The following is a 21,156-nucleotide window of genomic DNA, read 5'->3' as shown; positions in this document are numbered from 1 at the left end:
TGTTGTCATTCAAGCAGTCGGCATGCAACAGCTGGAGGCCTCCTTGGCAACGCAAGTGAGTTTGGGTCCTGCAGCGACCTCTACTGGTTGTATATGCAAAGCACACTACAAGCAAAGTAAAAACAAGGAAGCATATGCAGCCAGCACACAGCAGTAGATATCAGAGCAGAACACAGAGTGTAAGCTAATTTCGCAGCTTAAGGGGCGCGTGGAAAGGGCTAAGAGTGATGAAAGGATGGAAGGCAAGCAAGCCTAATGGAGGTACTAGGTACAAAGGGCTGACTTTTACCAGAGCTGATCAGGGGAAAGCGCGAACGCAGTCCCCCACTACCACAAATTATGCAGTCGAGTTTCCCGCATTTGGGGAAATCGCAGGGGTCAACACACCCGGAGTGCAATGGATGAGCCTCGCCCTGGGAGAACCACCTTCGTGATCATGGTATCTCCCCTGCCAGGTAAGTATGAGTTGGACTAGGGCTCAGGAGGGCCGCAGCTCGGGCACACCCCCTTTGGCTGAAGGAGATTTACCTGAGGCAGCACAAGCAACTCCCACCTGGGGACAAAATACCGCAGGGAGGCCACATCTATTAACATTGAGGTGGTAAAGTGGAAAAGTGCCTATTCCTGACGCATCCCCCCAAACTATACCCACAACTAGTGCAAATCATTCCCAGAGCACACGGATTTGCATATTGTGTTGTCATTCAAGCAGTCGGCATGCAACAGCTGGAGGCCTCCTTGGCAACGCAAGTGAGTGTGGGTCCTGCAGCGACCTCTACTGGTTGTATATGCAAAGCACACTACAAGGCACAAGCAAAGTAAAAACAAGGAAGCATATGCAGCCAGCACACAGCAGTAGAGATCAGAGCAGAACACAGAGTGTAAGCTAATGGCGCAGCTTAAGGGGCGCATGGGCAGGGCTAAGAGTGATGAAAGGATGGAAGGAAGGAAGGAAAGCAAGCCTAATGGAGGTACTAGGTACAAAGGGCTGACTTTTACCAGAGCTGATCAGGGGAAAGCGCGAACGCAGTCCCCCACTACCACAAATTATGCAGTCGAGTTTCCCGCATTTGGGGAAATCGCAGGGGTCAACACACCCGGAGTGCAATGGATGAGCCTCGCCCTGGGAGAACCACCTTCGTGATCATGGTATCTCCCCTGCCAGGTAAGTATGAGTTGGACTAGGGCTCAGGAGGGCCGCAGCTCGGGCACACCCCCTTTGGCTGAAGGAGATTTACCTGAGGCAGCACAAGCGACTCCCACCTGGGGACAAAATACCGCAAGGAGGCCACATCTATTAACATTGAGGTGGTAAAGTGCCTATTCCTGACGCATCCCCCCAAACTATACCCACAACTAGTGCAAATCATTCCCAGAGCACACGGATTTGCATATTGTGTTGTCATTCAAGCAGTCGGCATGCAACAGCTGGAGGCCTCCTTGGCAACGCAAGTGAGTGTGGGTCCTGCAGCGACCTCTACTGGTTGTATATGCAAAGCACACTACAAGGCACAAGCAAAGTAAAAACAAGGAAGCATATGCAGCCAGCACACAGCAGTAGAGATCAGAGCAGAACACAGAGTGTAAGCTAATGGCGCAGCTTAAGGGGCGCGTGGGCAGGGCTAAGAGTGATGAAAGGATGGAAGGAAGGAAAGCAAGCCTAATGGCGGTACTAGGTACAAAGGGCTGACTTTTACCAGAGCTGATCAGGGGAAAGCGCGAACGCAGTCCCCCACTACCACAAATTATGCAGTCGAGTTTCCCGCATTTGGGGAAATCGCAGGGGTCAACACACCCGGAGTGCAATGGATGAGCCTCGCCCTGGGAGAACCACCTTCGTGATCATGGTATCTCCCCTGCCAGGTAAGTATGAGTTGGACTAGGGCTCAGGAGGGCCGCAGCTCGGGCACACCCCCTTTGGCTGAAGGAGATTTACCTGAGGCAGCACAAGCGACTCCCACCTGGGGACAAAATACCGCAGGGAAGCCACATCTATTAACATTGAGGTGGTAAAGTGGAAAAGTGCCTATTCCTGACGCATCCCCCCAAACTATACCCACAACTAGTGCAAATCATTCCCAGAGCACACGGATTTGCATATTGTGTTGTCATTCAAGCAGTCGGCATGCAACAGCTGGAGGCCTCCTTGGCAACGCAAGTGAGTGTGGGTCCTGCAGCGACCTCTACTGGTTGTATACGCAAAGCACACTACAAGGCACAAGCAAAGTAAAAACAAGGAAGCATATGCAGCCAGCACACAGCAGTAGAGATCAGAGCAGAACACAGAGTGTAAGCTAATGGCGCAGCTTAAGGGGCGCGTGGGAAGGGCTAAGAGTGATGAAAGGATGGAAGGCAAGCCTAATGGAGGTACTAGGTACAAAGGGCTGACTTTTACCAGAGCTGATCAGGGGAAAGCGCGAACGCAGTCCCCCACTACCACAAATTATGCAGTCAAGTTTCCCGCATTTGGGGAAATCGCAGGGGTCAACACACCCGGAGTGCAATGGATGAGCCTCGCCCTGGGAGAACCACCTTCGTGATCATGGTATCTCCCCTGCCAGGTAAGTATGAGTTGGACTAGGGTCAGGAGGGCCGCAGCTCGGGCACACCCCCTTTGGCTGAAGGAGATTTACCTGAGGCAGCACAAGCAACTCCCACCTGGGGACAAAATACCGCAGGGAGGCCACATCTATTAACATTGAGGTGGTAAAGTGGAAAAGTGCCTATTCCTGACGCATCCCCCCATACTATACCCACAACTAGTGCAAATCATTCCCAGAGCACACGGATTTGCATATTGTGTTGTCATTCAAGCAGTCGGCATGCAACAGCTGGAGGCCTCCTTGGCAACGCAAGTGAGTGTGGGTCCTGCAGCGACCTCTACTGGTTGTATATGCAAAGCACACTACAAGGCACAAGCAAAGTAAAAACAAGGAAGCATATGCAGCCAGCACACAGCAGTAGAGATCAGAGCAGAACACAGAGTGTAAGCTAATGGCGCAGCTTAAGGGGCGCGTGGGCAGGGCTAAGAGTGATGAAAGGATGGAAGGAAGGAAAGCAAGCCTAATGGAGGTACTAGGTACAAAGGGCTGACTTTTACCAGAGCTGATCAGGGGAAAGCGCGAACGCAGTCCCCCACTACCACAAATGATGCAGTCGAGTTTCCCACATTTGGGGAAATCGCAGGGGTCAACACACCCGGAGTGCAATGGATGAGCCTCGCTCTGGGGGAACCACCTTCGTGATCATGGTATCTCCCCTGCCAGGTAAGTATGAGTTGGACTAGGGTTCAGGAGGGCCGCAGCTCGGGCACACCCCCTTTGGCTGAAGGAGATTTACCTGAGGCAGCACAAGCGACTCCCACCTGGGGACAAAATACCGCAGGGAGGCCACATCTATTAACATTGAGGTGGTAAAGTGCCTATTCCTGACGCATCCCCCAAACTATCAAACAAGGAAGCATATGCAGCCAGCACACAGCAGTAGAGATCAGAGCAGAACACAGAGTGTAAGCTAATGGCGCAGCTTAAGGGGCGCGTGGGCAGGGCTAAGAGTGATGAAAGGATGGAAGGAAGGAAGGAAGGAAGGAAGGAAGGAAAGCAAGCCTAATGGAGGTACTAGGTACGAAAGGGCTGACTTTTACCAGAGCTGATCAGGGAAAAGCGCGAACGCAGTCCCCCACTACCACAAATTATGCAGTCGAGTTTCCCGCATTTGGAGAAATCGCAGGGGTCAACACACCCGGAGTGCAATGGATGAGCCTCGCCCTAGGAGAACCACCTTCGTGATCATGGTATCTCCCCTGCCAGGTAAGTATGAGTTGGACTAGGGCTCAGGAGGGCCGCAGCTCGGGCACACCCCCTTTGGCTGAAGGAGATTTACCTGAGGCAGCACAAGCGACTCCCACCTGGGGACAAAATACCGCAGGGAGGCCACATCTATTAACATTGAGGTGGAAAAGTGCCTATTCCTGACGCATCCCCCCAAACTATACCCACAACTAGTGCAAATCATTCCCAGAGCACACGGATTTGCATATTGTGTTGTCATTCAAGCAGTCGGCATGCAACAGCTGGAGGCCTCCTTGGCAACGCAAGTGAGTTTGGGTCCTGCAGCGACCTCTACTGGTTGTATATGCAAAGCACACTACTAGCAAAGTAAAAACAAGGAAGCATATGCAGCCAGCACACAGCAGTAGATATCAGAGCAGAACACAGAGTGTAAGCTAATGGCGCAGCTTAAGGGGCGCGTGGGAAGGGCTAAGAGTGATGAAAGGATGGAAGGCAAGCAAGCCTAATGGAGGTACTAGGTACAAAGGGCTGACTTTTACCAGAGCTGATCAGGGGAAATCACAGGGGTCAACACACCCGGAGTGCAATGGATGAGCCTCACCCTGGGAGAACCACCTTCGTGATCATGGTATCTCCCCTGCCAGGTAAGTATGAGTTGGACTAGGGCTCAGGAGGGCCGAAGCTCGGGCACACCCCCTTTGGCTGAAGGAGATTTACCTGAGGCAGCACAAGCGACTCCCACCTGGGGACAAAATACCGCAGGGAGGCCACATCTATTAACATTGAGGTGGTAAAGTGGAAAAGTGCCTATTCCTGACGCATCCCCCCAAACTATACCCACAACTAGTGCAAATCATTCCCAGAGCACACGGATTTGCATATTGTGTTGTCATTCAAGCAGTCGGCATGCAACAGCTGGAGGCCTCCTTGGCAACGCAAGTGAGTTTGGGTCCTGCAGCGACCTCTACTGGTTGTATATGCAAAGCACACTACAAGGCACGAACAAAGTAAAAACAAGGAAGCATATGCAGCCAGCACACAGCAGTAGAGATCAGAGCAGAACACAGAGTGTAAGCTAATGGCACAGCTTAAGGGGCGCGTGGGCAGGGCTAAGAATGATGAAAGGATGGAAAGCAAGCCTAATGGAGGTACTAGGTACAAAGGGCTGACTTTTACCAGAGCTGATCAGGGGAAAGCGCGAACGCAGTCCCCCACTACTACATATTATGCAGTCGAGTTTCCCGCATTTGGGGAAATCGCAGGGGTCAACACACCCAGAGTGCAATGGATGAGCCTCGCCCTGGGAGAACCACCTTCGTGATCATGGTATCTCCCCTGCCAGGTAAGTATGAGTTGGACTAGGGCTCAGGAGGGCCGCAGCTCGGGCACACCCCCTTTGGCTGAAGGAGATTTACCTGAGGCAGCACAAGCGACTCCCACCTGGGGACAAAATACCGCAGGGAGGCCACATCTATTAACATTGAGGTGGTAAAGTGGAAAAGTGCCTATTCCTGACGCATCCCCCCAAACTTTACCCACAACTAGTGCAAATCATTCCCAGAGCACACGGATTTGCATATTGTGTTGTCATTCAAGCAGTCGGCATGCAACAGCTGGAGGCCTCCTTGGCAACGCAAGTGAGTGTGGGTCCTGCAGCGACCTCTACTGGTTGTATATGCAAAGCACACTACAAGGCACAAGCAAAGTAAAAACAAGGAAGCATATGCAGCCAGCACACAGCAGTAGAGATCAGAGCAGAACACAGAGTGTAAGCTAATGGCGCAGCTTAAGGGGCGAGTGGGCAGGGCTAACAGTGATGAAAGGATGGAAGGAAGGAAAGCAAGCCTAATGGAGGTACTAGGTACAAAGGGCTGACTTTTACCAGAGCTGATCAGTGGAAAGCGCGAACGCAGTCCCCCACTAACACAAATTATGCAGTCGAGTTTCCCGCATTTGGGGAAATCGCAGGGGTCAACACACCCAGAGTGCAATGGATGAGCCTCGCCCTAGGAGAACCACCTTCGTGATCATGGTATCTCCCCTGCCAGGTAAGTATGAGTTGGGCTAGGGCTCAGGAGGGCCGCAGCTCGGGCACACCCCCTTTGGCTGAAGGAGATTTACCTGAGGCAGCACAAGCGACTCCCACCTGGGGACAAAATACCGCAGGGAGGCCACATCTATTAACATTGAGGTGGAAAAGTGCCTATTCCTGACGCATCCCCCCAAACTATCAAACAAGGAAGCATATGCAGCCAGCACACAGCAGTAGAGATCAGAGCAGAACACAGAGTGTAAGCTAATGGCGCAGCTTAAGGGGCGCGTGGGCAGGGCTAAGAGTGATGAAAGGATGGAAGGAAGGAAGGAAGGAAGGAAGTAGGGATGGACATCGATGGTCGATGTTTCGGAAACATCGATGTTTTTCTTTCGATGTTAGTGTTTTTACCATTTAATGGTGACCTTCCGATGTTTGTCACCATCGAATGCTAATCATTCGATGGTGTACCGATGGTGGCTTATTTTTTGTAATTCCCAAAAGCTATGCATCCCCTGGCTGCTGTGTCTGTGTCAGGGAAACTTCCTAGGTTCGTTGGAGGCTGTCTGACTTTCCCTCTGCTTCCCTCCCTCTCCCTCTCTATGGTTGCTGTAGCTGCTAGGCAACAGGGCCCACTGCTAGTTCTGATTGGCTCTCACTGACTCAGAGAGCCAATCAGAGCACAAACCTCACCCTGAAGCACCAGTCACTCAAACAGCAGCAAATTTCACAGACACACTGAGCTCTGGAGGATTCAGAGAGGAGGAGAAGTCACTGAATGTTATACCAGCTCAGGCAAGCTACAATAATAATAATAGGTACACAATACAACTAGCTACAGATATTTGTGAATGTCAGTCACATACATCAGTCACATACAACACTCATTAATAAGCTGCATTAGTATTACCAGGCAGCAGGGGCGTAACTAGAACTCTTTGGGCCCCATAGCAAAATCTTTAAAGGGGCCCCCCTACTGGGGCAGTGGGGTCGGTGGGGGTCAGTGATGACCGCCCATGCGCGGACCCCCCAGCAAATGGCTGAGCACATTGCAGGTGCTTTCGGCCCTATCCCTGCTTGTGCGGGATTATATACCCCCACGATAGAATTGCATATTACAATGCGATAATGGGCAGTAATATTCCACCCAGATCACATTGTATATACAATCCTTAATAAATGAGCCCCTTAAAGAGGAGAAAGAAAACAGGAAAGAGAGGGGGCTGGGGGGGGGGGGGGGTGACAGAGTGCAAGACAGAGGAAAACAGAAGAGAGGAGAGAGAATAGAGAAGTGTCTGGGGGGGGGGGTGCTTCAGTTTGAAACTATTAAGAAAATAATCAGTTTATGCGCTCCTAATTCACCCCCGCCCCCTTCAGTGTGAGCTGCGCTTATTACATACAGCAGTAGCGCCCTGTACTGGGTCTCTATACCGGCGCGGGGACCTCAGTGGCAGATCTCATCAGCAGCGCCGAGTCTGCACATCACAGATGGTCCCCTCAGCAGCACGGATCCCCTCCTCTCAGCAGCACGGGTCTCATCGGCGCTACCAGCGCAATCACTGCACAGCTGTTCCATTTTCGCGCTGGTCACCGGCACCGGCAGCGTCAGAGAGGGGTAGGATAAGGGGAGAGCCGAGGCTGGATTAGCCAGGCCAGCTCCTCCCCAAACATTGGCCAAACCATAGCCGCTTGCGGAGGGGGGGAGAGAGGAGACACGTCACACGAGGCGAAGGGGGCAGAGATGAAAGGAGGGATGGGACGGCAGCGCTGCCGAGGCACTATTAAATAAAAAAAATCCAAAGGGTGCAGGGGATGCCTGCTTAGCCCTCGGGCCCCCCAAAGGCCCGGGCCCCATAGCAGTTGCACCCCCTGCACCCTCCATAGTTACGCCACTGCCAGGCAGCAACCACTATATGATCATCAGTGAAGTGTTGGGCAGAGATTGTCTGTTTCTGTGAATATAGTGAGATAGTGAGGAACAATATACACAGTCCTGGGGTACCAGTGGAATGAACCAAGATAAAGGTGCCCATACACTGCTGTGACGTCTCGCAGCAGTGTACGGACACAGGACAGCCTGCAGGCTGCAGGGACCTTCCCGGCGGCAGGAACGCATGCGATCAGTTGTGATAGATTGCATGCATCCCTGCTACCCACCCGCCTTACCGCCAGGAGGAACGGGTGGCTGCCTGCCGGTCTGAGCACCTGGTCGGGTCCGATGCGCACGGGACCCAACAGCATGTCAGGGAGAGGCGATTTGGTCCGATTTAAGGGGTCAATTGGTCACAATCGGACCAAATCGCCTCAGTGTAGGGGCACCTTAACTGTTTTTATATATAGTGAACTATTTTTTATATTACGTGACCTTGTCGCTAGCGATTGGTCGCTCAGTGACCGAATTGCTGGTCATCAGTATTTTACTGGGGACCAGTGATTCTAGCAAGTTCCTGCGACCAGCGACCGTCGCTGGGCTGCGGTGGGAGCGCACACACGGCGAAGGTCGCTAGATATCACCGGCAATATGGTCACTGAGCGACCATATAGCTGACGATGGAAGCTAGAATCGCCTAGTGTGTAGCATTATAGTGGTGCCCCCACAGATCCTGGCACCCTAGGCAGCTGCCTAATGGTAGAGCCAGCCCTGCTCATTGCAATATTTATCTCACCATATAAATGATGTGATGACCACTATACCGTCATCTCCCTTATTTGTGTGTGTGTGTAGTTACACTTGCCTTAATAAATAGACATTTTCCTATCTGGAAAAATAGTGAAACCTAAAACGAGTTAGTTTACAATTTATCTAATTTTATTACATTTTGATTACTTGCTGTTAAAGTGTTAATAATGTGTACAAAATTATTATACTACTTCATCATTGGGCATTGTGTGAATATTATATATGTATATTATACACACAATGTCCAATGATAAAGTAATATGTTGCTCAGAGCCTGGGCCCTGCCACCAAACTCAATTACTACCTTACAAATGGCAATACAGGCTTTTGCGCATGCACTAGTCATATAACTAGTTTTCACCATCGAATACTTTTGATTCGATGGTTAGTTACCATCGCATCGAAAGTTTCAATGGTGGAAGCACTGCCATCATTTGATGGTTGGCTTCCGATGTCCATCCCTAGAAGGAAGGAAGGAAGGAAGGAAGGAAGGAAAGCAAGCCTAATGGAGGTACTAGGTACGAAAGGGCTGACTTTTACCAGAGCTGATCAGGGAAAAGCGCGAACGCAGTCCCCCACTACCACAAATTATGCAGTCGAGTTTCCCGCATTTGGAGAAATCGCAGGGGTCAACACACCCGGAGTGCAATGGATGAGCCTCGCCCTGAGAGAACCACCTTCGTGATCATGGTATCTCCCCTGCCAGGTAAGTATGAGTTGGACTAGGGCTCAGGAGGGCCGCAGCTCGGGCACACCCCCTTTGGCTGAAGGAGATTTACCTGAGGCAGCACAAGCGACTCCCACCTGGGGACAAAATACCGCAAGGAGGCCACATCTATTAACATTGAGGTGGTAAAGTGCCTATTCCTGACGCATCCCCCCAAACTATACCCACAACTAATGCAAATCATTCCCAGAGCACACGGATTTGCATATTGTGTTGTCATTCAAGCAGTCGGCATGCAACAGCTGGAGGCCTCCTTGGCAACGCAAGTGAGTTTGGGTCCTGCAGCGACCTCTACTGGTTGTATATGCAAAGCACACTACAAGCAAAGTAAAAACAAGGAAGCATATGCAGCCAGCACACAGCAGTAGATATCAGAGCAGAACACAGAGTGTAAGCTAATGGCGCAGCTTAAGGGGCGCGTGGGAAGGGCTAAGAGTGATGAAAGGATGGAAGGCAAGCAAGCCTAATGGAGGTACTAGGTACAAAGGGCTGACTTTTACCAGAGCTGATCAGGGGAAATCACAGGGGTCAACACACCCGGAGTGCAATGGATGAGCCTCACCCTGGGAGAACCACCTTCGTGATCATGGTATCTCCCCTGCCAGGTAAGTATGAGTTGGACTAGGGCTCAGGAGGGCCGAAGCTCGGGCACACCCCCTTTGGCTGAAGGAGATTTACCTGAGGCAGCACAAGCGACTCCCACCTGGGGACAAAATACCGCAGGGAGGCCACATCTATTAACATTGAGGTGGTAAAGTGGAAAAGTGCCTATTCCTGACGCATCCCCCCAAACTATACCCACAACTAGTGCAAATCATTCCCAGAGCACACGGATTTGCATATTGTGTTGTCATTCAAGCAGTCGGCATGCAACAGCTGGAGGCCTCCTTGGCAACGCAAGTGAGTGTGGGTCCTGCAGCGACCTCTACTGGTTGTATATGCAAAGCACACTACAAGGCACAAGCAAAGTAAAAACAAGGAAGCATATGCAGCCAGCACACAGCAGTAGAGATCAGAGCAGAACACAGAGTGTAAGCTAATAGCGCAGCTTAAGGTGCGCATGGGCAGGGCTAAGAGTGATGAAAGGATGGAAGGAAGGAAAGCAAGCCTAATGGAGGTACTAGGTACAAAGGGCTGACTTTTACCAGAGCTGATCAGGGGAAAGCGCGAACGCAGTCCCCCACTACCACAAATTATGCAGTCGAGTTTCCCGCATTTGGGGAAATCGCAGGGGTCAACACACCCGGAGTGCAATGGATGAGCCTCGCCCTGGGAGAACCACCTTCGTGATCATGGTATCTCCCCTGCCAGGTAAGTATGAGTTGGACTAGGGCTCAGGAGGGCCGCAGCTCGGGCACACCCCCTTTGGCTGAAGGAGATTTACCTGAGGCAGCACAAGCGACTCCCACCTGGGGACAAAATACCGCAGGGAGGCCACATCTATTAACATTGAGGTGGTAAAGTGGAAAAGTGGAAAAGTGCCTATTCCTGACGCATCCCCCCAAACTATACCCACAACTAGTGCAAATCATTCCCAGAGCACACGGATTTGCATATTGTGTTGTCATTCAAGCAGTCGGCATGCAACAGCTGGAGGCCTCCTTGGCAACGCAAGTGAGTGTGGGTCCTGCAGCGACCTCTACTGGTTGTATATGCAAAGCACACTACAAGGCACAAGCAAAGTAAAAACAAGGAAGCATATGCAGCCAGCACACAGCAGTAGAGATCAGAGCAGAACACAGAGTGTAAGCTAATGGCGCAGCTTAAGGGGCGCATGGGCAGTGCTAAGAGTGATGAAAGGATGGAAGGAAGGAAAGCAAGCCTAATGGAGGTACTAGGTACAAAGGGCTGACTTTTACCAGAGCTGATCAGGGGAAAGCGCGAACGCAGTCCCCCACTACCACAAATTATGCAGTCGAGTTTCCCGCATTTGGGGAAATCGCAGGGGTTAACACACCCGGAGTGCAATGGATGAGCCTCGCCCTGGGAGAACCACCTTCGTGATCATGGTATCTCCCCTGCCAGGTAAGTATGAGTTGGACTAGGGCTCAGGAGGGCCGCAGCTCAGGCACACCCCCTTTGGCTGAAGGAGATTTACCTAAGGCAGCACAAGCGACTCCCACCTGGGGACAAAATACCGCAGGGAGGCCACATCTATTAACATTGAGGTGGTAAAGTGGAAAAGTGCCTATTCCTGACGCATCCCCCCAAACTATACCCACAACTAGTGCAAATCATTCCCAGAGCACACGGATTTGCATATTGTGTTGTCATTCAAGCAGTCGGCATGCAACAGCTGGAGGCCTCCTTGGCAACGCAAGTGAGTGTGGGTCCTGCAGCGACCTCTACTGGTTGTATATGCAAAGCACACTACAAGGCACAAGCAAAGTAAAAACAAGGAAGCATATGCAGCCAGCACACAGCAGTAGAGATCAGAGCAGAACACAGAGTGTAAGCTAATGGCGCAGCTTAAGGGGCGCGTGGGCAGGGCTAAGAGTGATGAAAGGATGGAAGGAAGGAAAGCAAGCCTAATGGAGGTACTAGGTACAAAGGGCTGACTTTTACCAGAGCTGATCAGGGGAAAGCGCGAACGCAGTCCCCCACTACCACAAATTATGCAGTCGAGTTTCCCACATTTGGGGAAATCGCAGGGGTCAACACACCCGGAGTGCAATGGATGAGCCTCGCCCTGGGAGAACCACCTTTGTGATCATGGTATCTCCCTGCCAGGTAAGTATGTGTTGGACTAGGGCTCAGGAGGGCCGCAGCTCGGGCACACCCCCTTTGGCTGAAGGAGATTTACCTGAGGCAGCACAAGCGACTCCCACCTGGGGACAAAATACCGCAAGGAGGCCACATCTATTAACATTGAGGTGGTAAAGTGCCTATTCCTGACGCATCCCCCCAAACTATACCCACAACTAGTGCAAATCATTCCCAGAGCACACGGATTTGCATATTGTGTTGTCATTCAAGCAGTCGGCATGCAACAGCTGGAGGCCTCCTTGGCAACGCAAGTGAGTGTGGGTCCTGCAGCGACCTCTACTGGTTGTATATGCAAAGCACACTACAAGGCACAAGCAAAGTAAAAACAAGGAAGCATATGCAGCCAGCACACAGCAGTAGAGATCAGAGCAGAACACAGAGTGTAAGCTAATGGCGCAGCTTAAGGGGCGCGTGGGCAGGGCTAAGAGTGATGAAAGGATAGAAAGCAAGCCTAATGGAGGTACTAGGTACAAAGGGCTGACTTTTACCAGAGCTGATCAGGGGAAAGCGCGAACGCAGTCCCCCACTACCACAAATTATGCAGTCGAGTTTCCCCGCATTTGGGGAAATCGCAGGGGTCAACACACCCGGAGTGCAATGGATGAGCCTCGCCCTGGGAGAACCACCTTCGTGATCATGGTATCTCCCCTGCCAGGTAAGTATGAGTTGGACTAGGGCTCAGGAGGGCCGCAGCTCGGGCACACCCCCTTTGGCTGAAGGAGATTTACCTGAGGCAGCACAAGCGACTCCCACCTGGGGACAAAATACCGCAAGGAGGCCACATCTATTAACATTGAGGTGGTAAAGTGCCTATTCCTGACGCATCCCCCCAAACTATACCCACAACTAGTGCAAATCATTCCCAGAGCACACGGATTTGCATATTGTGTTGTCATTCAAGCAGTCGGCATGCAACAGCTGGAGGCCTCCTTGGCAACGCAAGTGAGTGTGGGTCCTGCAGCGACCTCTACTGGTTGTATATGCAAAGCACACTACAAGGCACAAGCAAAGTAAAAACAAGGAAGCATATGCAGCCAGCACACAGCAGTAGAGATCAGAGCAGAACACAGAGTGTAAGCTAATGGCGCAGCTTAAGGTGCGCGTGGGCAGGGCTAAGAGTGATGAAAGGATGGAAGGAAGGAAAGCAAGCCTAATGGAGGTACTAGGTACAAAGGGCTGACTTTTACCAGAGCTGATCAGGGGAAAGCGCGAACGCAGTCCCCCACTACCACAAATTATGCAGTCGAGTTTCCCGCATTTGGGGAAATCGCAGGGGTCAACACACCCGGAGTGCAATGGATGAGCCTCGCCCTGGGAGAACCACCTTCGTGATCATGGTATCTCCCCTGCCAGGTAAGTATGAGTTGGACTAGGGCTCAGGAGGGCCGCAGCTCGGGCACACCCCCTTTGGCTGAAGGAGATTTACCTGAGGCAGCACAAGCGACTCCCACCTGGGGACAAAATACCGCAGGGAAGCCACATCTATTAACATTGAGGTGGTAAAGTGGAAAAGTGCCTATTCCTGACGCATCCCCCCAAACTATACCCACAACTAGTGCAAATCATTCCCAGAGCACACGGATTTGCATATTGTGTTGTCATTCAAGCAGTCGGCATGCAACAGCTGGAGGCCTCCTTGGCAACGCAAGTGAGTGTGGGTCCTGCAGCGACCTCTACTGGTTGTATATGCAAAGCACACTACAAGGCACAAGCAAAGTAAAAACAAGGAAGCATATGCAGCCAGCACACAGCAGTAGAGATCAGAGCAGAACACAGAGTGTAAGCTAATGGCGCAGCTTAAGGGGCGCGTTGGCAGGGCTAAGAGTGATGAAAGGATGGAAAGCAAGCCTAATGGAGGTACTAGGTACAAAGGGCTGACTTTTACCAGAGCTGATCAGGGGAAAGCGCGAACGCCGTCCCCCACTACCACAAATTATGCAGTCGAGTTTCCCGCATTTGGGGAAATCGCAGGGGTCAACACACCCGGAGTGCAATGGATGAGCCTTGCCCTGGGAGAACCACCTTCGTGATCATGGTATCTCCCCTGCCAGGTAAGTATGAGTTGGACTAGGGCTCAGGAGGGCCGCAGCTCGGGCACACCCCCTTTGGCTGAAGGAGATTTACCTGAGGCAGCACAAGCGACTCCCACCTGGGGACAAAATACCGCAAGGAGGCCACATCTATTAACATTGAGGTGGTAAAGTGCCTATTCCTGACGCATCCCCCCAAACTATACCCACAACTAGTGCAAATCATTCCCAGAGCACACGGATTTGCATATTGTGTTGTCATTCAAGCAGTCGGCATGCAACAGCTGGAGGCCTCCTTGGCAACGCAAGTGAGTGTGGGTCCTGCAGCGACCTCTACTGGTTGTATATGCAAAGCACACTACAAGGCACAAGCAAAGTAAAAACAAGGAAGCATATGCAGCCAGCACACAGCAGTAGAGATCAGAGCAGAACACAGAGTGTAAGCTAATGGCGCAGCTTAAGGGGCGCGTGGGCAGGGCTAAGAGTGATGAAAGGATGGAAGGAAGGAAAGCAAGCCTAATGGAGGTACTAGGTACTCTGAATTTTACCAGAGCTGATCAGGGGAAAGCGCGAACGCAGTCCCCCACTAACACAAATTATGCAGTCGAGTTTCCCGCATTTGGGGAAATCGCAGGGGTCAACACACCCGGAGTGCAATGGATGAGCCTCGCCCTGGGAGAACCACCTTCGTGATCATGGTATCTCCCCTGCCAGGTAAGTATGTGTTGGACTAGGGCTCAGGAGGGCCGCAGCTCGGGCACACCCCCTTTGGCTGAAGGAGATTTACCTGAGGCAGCACAAGCGACTCCCACCTGGGGACAAAATACCGCAAGGAGGCCACATCTATTAACATTGAGGTGGTAAAGTGCCTATTCCTGACGCATCCCCCCAAACTATACCCACAACTAGTGCAAATCATTCCCAGAGCACACGGATTTGCATATTGTGTTGTCATTCAAGCAGTCGGCATGCAACAGCTGGAGGCCTCCTTGGCAACGCAAGTGAGTGTGGGTCCTGCAGCGACCTCTACTGGTTGTATATGCAAAGCACACTACAAGGCACAAGCAAAGTAAAAACAAGGAAGCATATGCAGCCAGCACACAGCAGTAGAGATCAGAGCAGAACACAGAGTGTAAGCTAATGGCGCAGCTTAAGGGGCGCGTGGGCAGGGCTAAGAGTGATGAAAGGATGGAAGGAAGGAAAGCAAGCCTAATGGAGGTACTAGGTACAAAGGGCTGACTTTTACCAGAGCTGATCAGGGGAAAGCGCGAACGCAGTCCCCCACTACCACAAATTATGCAGTCGAGTTTCCCGCATTTGGGGAAATCGCAGGGGTCAACACACCCGGAGTGCAATGGATGAGCCTCGCCCTGGGAGAACCACCTTCGTGATCATGGTATCTCCCCTGCCAGGTAAGTATGAGTTGGACTAGGGCTCAGGAGGGCCGCAGCTCGGGCACACCCCCTTTGGCTGAAGGAGATTTACCTGAGGCAGCACAAGCGACTCCCACCTGGGGACAAAATACCGCAAGGAGGCCACATCTATTAACATTGAGGTGGTAAAGTGCCTATTCCTGACGCATCCCCCCAAACTATACCCACAACTAGTGCAAATCATTCCCAGAGCACACGGATTTGCATATTGTGTTGTCATTCAAGCAGTCGGCATGCAACAGCTGGAGGCCTCCTTGGCAACGCAAGTGAGTGTGGGTCCTGCAGCGACCTCTACTGGTTGTATATGCAAAGCACACTACAAGGCACAAGCAAAGTAAAAACAAGGAAGCATATGCAGCCAGCACACAGCAGTAGAGATCAGAGCAGAACACAGAGTGTAAGCTAATGGCGCAGCTTAAGGGGCGCGTGGGCAGGGATAAGAGTGATGAAAGGATGGAAGGAAGGAAAGCAAGCCTAATGGAGGTACTAGGTACAAAGGGCTGACTTTTACCAGAGCTGATCAGGGGAAAGCGCGAACGCAGTCCCCCACTACCACAAATTATGCAGTCGAGTTTCCCGCATTTGGGGAAATCGCAGGGGTCAACACACCCGGAGTGCAATGGATGAGCCTCGCCCTGGGAGAACCACCTTCGTGATCATGGTATCTCCCCTGCCAGGTAAGTATGAGTTGGACTAGGGCTCAGGAGGGCCGCAGCTCGGGCACACCCCCTTTGGCTGAAGGAGATTTACCTGAGGCAGCACAAGCGACTCCCACCTGGGGACAAAATACCGCAAGGAGGCCACATCTATTAACATTGAGGTGGTAAAGTGCCTATTCCTGACGCATCCCCCCAAACTATACCCACAACTAGTGCAAATTATTCCCAGAGCACACGGATTTGCATATTGTGTTGTCATTCAAGCAGTCGGCATGCAACAGCTGGAGGCCTCCTTGGCAACGCAAGTGAGTGTGGGTCCTGCAGCTACCTCTACTGGTTGTATATGCAAAGCACACTACAAGGCACAAGCAAAGTAAAAACAAGGAAGCATATGCAGCCAGCACACAGCAGTAGAGATCAGAGCAGAACACAGAGTGTAAGCTAATGGCGCAGCTTAAGGGGCGCGTGGGCAGGGCTAAGAGTGATGAAAGGATGGAAGGAAGGAAAGCAAGCCTAATGGAGGTACTAGGTACAAAGGGCTGACTTTTACCAGAGCTGATCAGGGGAAAGCGCGAACGCAGTCCCCCACTACCACAAATTATGCAGTCGAGTTTCCCACATTTGGGGAAATCGCAGGGGTCAACACACCCGGAGTGCAATGGATGAGCCTCGCCCTGGGAGACCCACCTTCGTGATCATGGTATCTCCCCTGCCAGGTAAGTATGTGTTGGACTAGGGCTCAGGAGGGCCGCAGCTCGGGCACACCCCCTTTGGCTGAAGGAGATTTACCTGAGGCAGCACAAGCGACTCCCACCTGGGGACAAAATACCGCAGGGAAGCCACATCTATTAACATTGAGGTGGTAAAGTGGAAAAGTGCCAATTCCTGACGCATCCCCCCAAACTATACCCACAACTAGTGCAAATTATTCCCAGAGCACACGGATTTGCATATTGTGTTGTCATTCAAGCAGTCGGCATGCAACAGCTGGAGGCCTCCTTGGCAACGCAAGTGAGTGTGGGTCCTGCAGCGACCTCTACTGGTTGTATATGCAAAGCACACTACAAGGCACAAGCAAAGTAAAAACAAGGAAGCATATGCAGCCAGCACACAGCAGTAGAGATCAGAGCAGAACACAGAGTGTAAGCTAATGGCGCAGCTTAAGGGGCGCGTGGGCAGGGCTAAGAGTGATGAAAGGATGGAAGGAAGGAAAGCAAGCCTAATGGAGGTACTAGGTACAAAGGGCTGACTTTTACCAGAGCTGATCAGGGGAAAGCGCGAACGCAGTCCCTCACTACCACAAATGATGCAGTCGAGTTTCCCGCATTTGGGGAAATCGCAGGGGTCAACACACCCGGAGTGCAATGGATGAGCCTCGCCCTGGGAGAACCACCTTCGTGATCATGGTATCTCCCCTGCCAGGTAAGTATGAGTTGGACTAGGGCTCAGGAGGGCCGCAGCTCGGGCACACCCCCTTTGGCTGAAGGAGATTTACCTGAGGCAGCACAAGCGACTCCCACCTGGGGACAAAATACCGCAGGGAGGCCACATCTATTAACATTGAGGTGATAAAGTGCCTATTCCTGACGCATCCTTCCAAACTATACCCACAACTAGTGCAAATCATTCTCAGAGCACACGGATTTGCATATTGTGTTGTCATTCAAGCAGTCGGCATGCAACAGCTGGAGGCCTCCTTGGCAACGCAAGTGAGTGTGGGTCCTGCAGCGACCTCTACTGGTTGTATATGCAAAGCATAGTAAAAACAAGGAAGCATATGCAGCCAGCACACAGCAGTAGAGATCAGAGCAGAACACAGAGTGTAAGCTAATGGCGCAGCTTAAGGGGCGCGTGGGCAGGGCTAAGAGTGATGAAAGGATGGAAGGAAGGAAAGCCTAATGGAGGTACTAGGTACAAAGGGCTGACTTTTACCAGAGCTGATCAGGGAAAAGCGCGAACGCAGTCCCCCACTACCACAAATTATGCAGTCGAGTTTCCCGCATTTGGGGAAATCGCAGGGGTCAACACACCCGGAGTGCAATGGATGAGCCTTGCCCTGGGAGAACCACCTTCGTGATCATGGTATCTCCCCTGCCAGGTAAGTATGAGTTGGACTAGGGCTCAGGAGGGCCGCAGCTCGGGCACACCCCCTTTGGCTGAAGGAGATTTACCTGAGGCAGCACAAGCGACTCCCACCTGGGGACAAAATACCGCAAGGAGGCCACATCTATTAACATTGAGGTGGTAAAGTGCCTATTCCTGACGCATCCCCCCAAACTATACCCACAACTAGTGCAAATCATTCCCAGAGCACACGGATTTGCATATTGTGTTGTCATTCAAGCAGTCGGCATGCAACAGCTGGAGGCCTCCTTGGCAACGCAAGTGAGTGTGGGTCCTGCAGCGACCTCTACTGGTTGTATATGCAAAGCACACTACAAGGCACAAGCAAAGTAAAAACAAGGAAGCATATGCAGCCAGCACACAGCAGTAGAGATCAGAGCAGAACACAGAGTGTAAGCTAATGGCGCAGCTTAAGGGGCGCGTGGGCAGGGCTAAGAGTGATGAAAGGATGGAAGGAAGGAAAGCAAGCCTAATGGAGGTACTAGGTACAAAGGGCTGACTTTTACCAGAGCTGATCAGGGGAAAGCGCGAACGCAGTCCCCCACTACCACAAATTATGCAGTCGAGTTTCCCGCATTTGGGGAAATCGCAGGGGTCAACACACCCGGAGTGCAATGGATGAGCCTCGCCCTGGGAGAACCACCTTCGTGATCATGGTATCTCCCCTGCCAGGTAAGTATGAGTTGGACTAGGGCTCAGGAGGGCCGCAGCTCGGGCACACCCCCTTTGGCTGAAGGAGATTTACCTGAGGCAGCACAAGCGACTCCCACCTGGGGACAAAATACCGCAAGGAGGCCACATCTATTAACATTGAGGTGGTAAAGTGCCTATTCCTGACGCATCCCCCCAAACTATACCCACAACTAGTGCAAATCATTCCCAGAGCACACGGATTTGCATATTGTGTTGTCATTCAAGCAGTCGGCATGCAACAGCTGGAGGCCTCCTTGGCAACGCAAGTGAGTGTGGGTCCTGCAGCGACCTCTACTGGTTGTATATGCAAAGCACACTACAAGGCACAAGCAAAGTAAAAACAAGGAAGCATATGCAGCCAGCACACAGCAGTAGAGATCAGAGCAGAACACAGAGTGTAAGCTAATGGCGCAGCTTAAGGGGCGCGTGGGCAGGGATAAGAGTGATGAAAGGATGGAAGGAAGGAAAGCAAGCCTAATGGAGGTACTAGGTACAAAGGGCTGACTTTTACCAGAGCTGATCAGGGGAAAGCGCGAACGCAGTCCCCCACTACCACAAATTATGCAGTCGAGTTTCCCGCATTTGGGGAAATCGCAGGGGTCAACACACCCGGAGTGCAATGGATGAGCCTCGCCCTGGGAGAACCACCTTCGTGATCATGGTATCTCCCCTGCCAGGTAAGTATGAGTTGGACTAGGGCTCAGGAGGGCCGCAGCTCGGGCACACCCCCTTTGGCTGAAGGAGATTTACCTGAGGCAGCACAAGCGACTCCCACCTGGGGACAAAATACCGCAGGGAGGCCACATCTATTAACATTGAGGTGGTAAAGTGCCTATTCCTGACGCATCCTTCCAAACTATACCCACAACTAGTGCAAATCATTCTCAGAGCACACGGATTTGCATATTGTGTTGTCATTCAAGCAGTCGGCATGCAACAGCTGGAGGCCTCCTTGGCAACGCAAGTGAGTGTGGGTCCTGCAGCGACCTCTACTGGTTGTATATGCAAAGCATAGTAAAAACAAGGAAGCATATGCAGCCAGCACACAGCAGTAGAGATCAGAGCAGAACACAGAGTGTAAGCTAATGGCGCAGCTTAAGGGGCGCGTGGGCAGGGCTAAGAGTGATGAAAGGATGGAAGGAAGGAAAGCCTAATGGAGGTACTAGGTACAAAGGGCTGACTTTTACCAGAGCTGATCAGGGGAAAGCGCGAACGCAGTCCCCCACTACCACAAATTATGCAGTCGAGTTTCCCGCATTTGGGGAAATCGCAGGGGTCAACACACCCGGAGTGCAATGGATGAGCATCGCCCTGGGAGAACCACCTTCGTGATCATGGTATCTCCCCTGCCAGGTAAGTATGAGTTGGACTAGGGCTCAGGAGGGCCGCAGCTCGGGCACACCCCCTTTGGCTAAAGGAGATTTACCTGAGGCAGCACAAGCGACTCCCACCTGGGGACAAAATACCGCAGGGAGGCCACATCTATTAACATTGAGGTGGTAAAGTGGAAAAGTGCCTATTCCTGACGCATCCCCCCAAACTATACCCACAACTAGTGCAAATCATTCCCAGAGCACACGGATTTGCATATTGTGTTGTCATTCAAGCAGTCGGCATGCAACAGCTGGAGGCCTCCTTGGCAACGCAAGTGAGTGTGGGTCCTGCAGCGACCTCTACTGGTTGTATATGCAAAGCACACTACAAGGCACAAGCAAAGTAAAAACAAGGAAGCATATGCAGCCAGCACACAGCAGTAGAGATCAGAGCAGAACACAGAGTGTAAGCTAATGGCGCAGCTTAAGGGGCGCGTGGGCAGGGCTAAGAGTGATGAAAGGATGGAAGGAAGGAAAGCAAGCCTAATGGAGGTACTAGGTACAAAGGGCTGACTTTTACCAGAGCTGATCAGGGGAAAGCGCGAACGCAGTCCCCCACTACCACAAATTATGCAGTCGAGTTTCCCGCATTTGGGGAAATCGCAGGGGTCAACACACCCGGAGTGCAATGGATGAGCCTCGCCCTGGGAGAACCACCTTCGTGATCATGGTATCTCCCCTGCCAGGTAAGTATGAGTTGGACTAGGGCTCAGGAGGGCCGCAGCTCGGGCACACCCCCTTTGGCTGAAGGAGATTTACCTGAGGCCGCACAAGCGACTCCCACCTGGGGACAAAATACCGCAAGGAGGCCACATCTATTAACATTGAGGTGGTAAAGTGCCTATTCC

At 51.9% G+C, this 21,156-nt stretch overlaps 25 non-coding genes and 2 pseudogenes across 25 annotated transcripts; all 27 read right to left on the bottom strand.

Annotated features, from left to right (window-relative positions):
• Window positions 1–299: 299 nt before the first annotated feature.
• LOC146042270 (U1 spliceosomal RNA) lies at window positions 300–463 on the bottom strand. Its single transcript, XR_014463820.1, has one exon. It is a non-coding gene; the product is annotated as a U1 spliceosomal RNA (small nuclear RNA).
• A 546-nt stretch (window positions 464–1,009) lies between these two features.
• On the bottom strand, window positions 1,010–1,173 carry LOC146042267 (U1 spliceosomal RNA). Its single transcript, XR_014463818.1, has one exon. It is a non-coding gene; the product is annotated as a U1 spliceosomal RNA (small nuclear RNA).
• Window positions 1,174–1,707: 534 nt separating this feature from the next.
• LOC146042261 (U1 spliceosomal RNA) lies at window positions 1,708–1,871 on the bottom strand. Its single transcript, XR_014463817.1, has one exon. It is a non-coding gene; the product is annotated as a U1 spliceosomal RNA (small nuclear RNA).
• A 534-nt stretch (window positions 1,872–2,405) lies between these two features.
• Window positions 2,406–2,569, bottom strand: LOC146042820 (U1 spliceosomal RNA). Its single transcript, XR_014464028.1, has one exon. It is a non-coding gene; the product is annotated as a U1 spliceosomal RNA (small nuclear RNA).
• A 541-nt stretch (window positions 2,570–3,110) lies between these two features.
• On the bottom strand, window positions 3,111–3,274 carry LOC146044701 (U1 spliceosomal RNA). Its single transcript, XR_014465143.1, has one exon. It is a non-coding gene; the product is annotated as a U1 spliceosomal RNA (small nuclear RNA).
• Window positions 3,275–3,653: 379 nt separating this feature from the next.
• On the bottom strand, window positions 3,654–3,817 carry LOC146044041 (U1 spliceosomal RNA). The gene has a single exon (XR_014464816.1). It is a non-coding gene; the product is annotated as a U1 spliceosomal RNA (small nuclear RNA).
• A 491-nt stretch (window positions 3,818–4,308) lies between these two features.
• Window positions 4,309–4,443, bottom strand: LOC146044993 (U1 spliceosomal RNA; annotated as a pseudogene).
• Window positions 4,444–4,977: 534 nt separating this feature from the next.
• LOC146044074 (U1 spliceosomal RNA) lies at window positions 4,978–5,141 on the bottom strand. Its single transcript, XR_014464823.1, has one exon. It is a non-coding gene; the product is annotated as a U1 spliceosomal RNA (small nuclear RNA).
• A 542-nt stretch (window positions 5,142–5,683) lies between these two features.
• LOC146044459 (U1 spliceosomal RNA) lies at window positions 5,684–5,847 on the bottom strand. Its single transcript, XR_014464922.1, has one exon. It is a non-coding gene; the product is annotated as a U1 spliceosomal RNA (small nuclear RNA).
• Window positions 5,848–9,053: 3,206 nt separating this feature from the next.
• Window positions 9,054–9,217, bottom strand: LOC146044426 (U1 spliceosomal RNA). Its single transcript, XR_014464916.1, has one exon. It is a non-coding gene; the product is annotated as a U1 spliceosomal RNA (small nuclear RNA).
• Window positions 9,218–9,708: 491 nt separating this feature from the next.
• On the bottom strand, window positions 9,709–9,843 carry LOC146044988 (U1 spliceosomal RNA; annotated as a pseudogene).
• Window positions 9,844–10,385: 542 nt separating this feature from the next.
• On the bottom strand, window positions 10,386–10,549 carry LOC146042257 (U1 spliceosomal RNA). Its single transcript, XR_014463815.1, has one exon. It is a non-coding gene; the product is annotated as a U1 spliceosomal RNA (small nuclear RNA).
• A 550-nt stretch (window positions 10,550–11,099) lies between these two features.
• Window positions 11,100–11,263, bottom strand: LOC146042498 (U1 spliceosomal RNA). Its single transcript, XR_014463894.1, has one exon. It is a non-coding gene; the product is annotated as a U1 spliceosomal RNA (small nuclear RNA).
• Window positions 11,264–11,805: 542 nt separating this feature from the next.
• Window positions 11,806–11,968, bottom strand: LOC146044525 (U1 spliceosomal RNA). The gene has a single exon (XR_014464966.1). It is a non-coding gene; the product is annotated as a U1 spliceosomal RNA (small nuclear RNA).
• Window positions 11,969–12,494: 526 nt separating this feature from the next.
• LOC146041613 (U1 spliceosomal RNA) lies at window positions 12,495–12,659 on the bottom strand. Its single transcript, XR_014463516.1, has one exon. It is a non-coding gene; the product is annotated as a U1 spliceosomal RNA (small nuclear RNA).
• A 534-nt stretch (window positions 12,660–13,193) lies between these two features.
• On the bottom strand, window positions 13,194–13,357 carry LOC146042251 (U1 spliceosomal RNA). The gene has a single exon (XR_014463810.1). It is a non-coding gene; the product is annotated as a U1 spliceosomal RNA (small nuclear RNA).
• Window positions 13,358–13,891: 534 nt separating this feature from the next.
• On the bottom strand, window positions 13,892–14,055 carry LOC146043424 (U1 spliceosomal RNA). The gene has a single exon (XR_014464422.1). It is a non-coding gene; the product is annotated as a U1 spliceosomal RNA (small nuclear RNA).
• Window positions 14,056–14,584: 529 nt separating this feature from the next.
• Window positions 14,585–14,748, bottom strand: LOC146042503 (U1 spliceosomal RNA). Its single transcript, XR_014463895.1, has one exon. It is a non-coding gene; the product is annotated as a U1 spliceosomal RNA (small nuclear RNA).
• A 534-nt stretch (window positions 14,749–15,282) lies between these two features.
• On the bottom strand, window positions 15,283–15,446 carry LOC146042246 (U1 spliceosomal RNA). The gene has a single exon (XR_014463808.1). It is a non-coding gene; the product is annotated as a U1 spliceosomal RNA (small nuclear RNA).
• Window positions 15,447–15,980: 534 nt separating this feature from the next.
• On the bottom strand, window positions 15,981–16,144 carry LOC146042241 (U1 spliceosomal RNA). The gene has a single exon (XR_014463805.1). It is a non-coding gene; the product is annotated as a U1 spliceosomal RNA (small nuclear RNA).
• A 534-nt stretch (window positions 16,145–16,678) lies between these two features.
• Window positions 16,679–16,842, bottom strand: LOC146042647 (U1 spliceosomal RNA). The gene has a single exon (XR_014463959.1). It is a non-coding gene; the product is annotated as a U1 spliceosomal RNA (small nuclear RNA).
• Window positions 16,843–17,384: 542 nt separating this feature from the next.
• On the bottom strand, window positions 17,385–17,548 carry LOC146044096 (U1 spliceosomal RNA). Its single transcript, XR_014464827.1, has one exon. It is a non-coding gene; the product is annotated as a U1 spliceosomal RNA (small nuclear RNA).
• A 512-nt stretch (window positions 17,549–18,060) lies between these two features.
• LOC146043931 (U1 spliceosomal RNA) lies at window positions 18,061–18,224 on the bottom strand. Its single transcript, XR_014464796.1, has one exon. It is a non-coding gene; the product is annotated as a U1 spliceosomal RNA (small nuclear RNA).
• A 534-nt stretch (window positions 18,225–18,758) lies between these two features.
• On the bottom strand, window positions 18,759–18,922 carry LOC146042234 (U1 spliceosomal RNA). The gene has a single exon (XR_014463803.1). It is a non-coding gene; the product is annotated as a U1 spliceosomal RNA (small nuclear RNA).
• A 534-nt stretch (window positions 18,923–19,456) lies between these two features.
• On the bottom strand, window positions 19,457–19,620 carry LOC146042220 (U1 spliceosomal RNA). Its single transcript, XR_014463799.1, has one exon. It is a non-coding gene; the product is annotated as a U1 spliceosomal RNA (small nuclear RNA).
• A 512-nt stretch (window positions 19,621–20,132) lies between these two features.
• Window positions 20,133–20,296, bottom strand: LOC146042791 (U1 spliceosomal RNA). Its single transcript, XR_014464016.1, has one exon. It is a non-coding gene; the product is annotated as a U1 spliceosomal RNA (small nuclear RNA).
• Window positions 20,297–20,838: 542 nt separating this feature from the next.
• On the bottom strand, window positions 20,839–21,002 carry LOC146042214 (U1 spliceosomal RNA). Its single transcript, XR_014463796.1, has one exon. It is a non-coding gene; the product is annotated as a U1 spliceosomal RNA (small nuclear RNA).
• Window positions 21,003–21,156: the final 154 nt, after the last annotated feature.

Source organism: Crinia signifera, chromosome 1 (assembly GCF_055691185.1).
Source record: "Crinia signifera chromosome 1, ASM5569118v1, whole genome shotgun sequence".
Lineage (NCBI taxonomy): Eukaryota > Metazoa > Chordata > Amphibia > Anura > Myobatrachidae > Crinia > Crinia signifera.
This window is presented reverse-complemented; position numbering and strand designations above follow the sequence as displayed.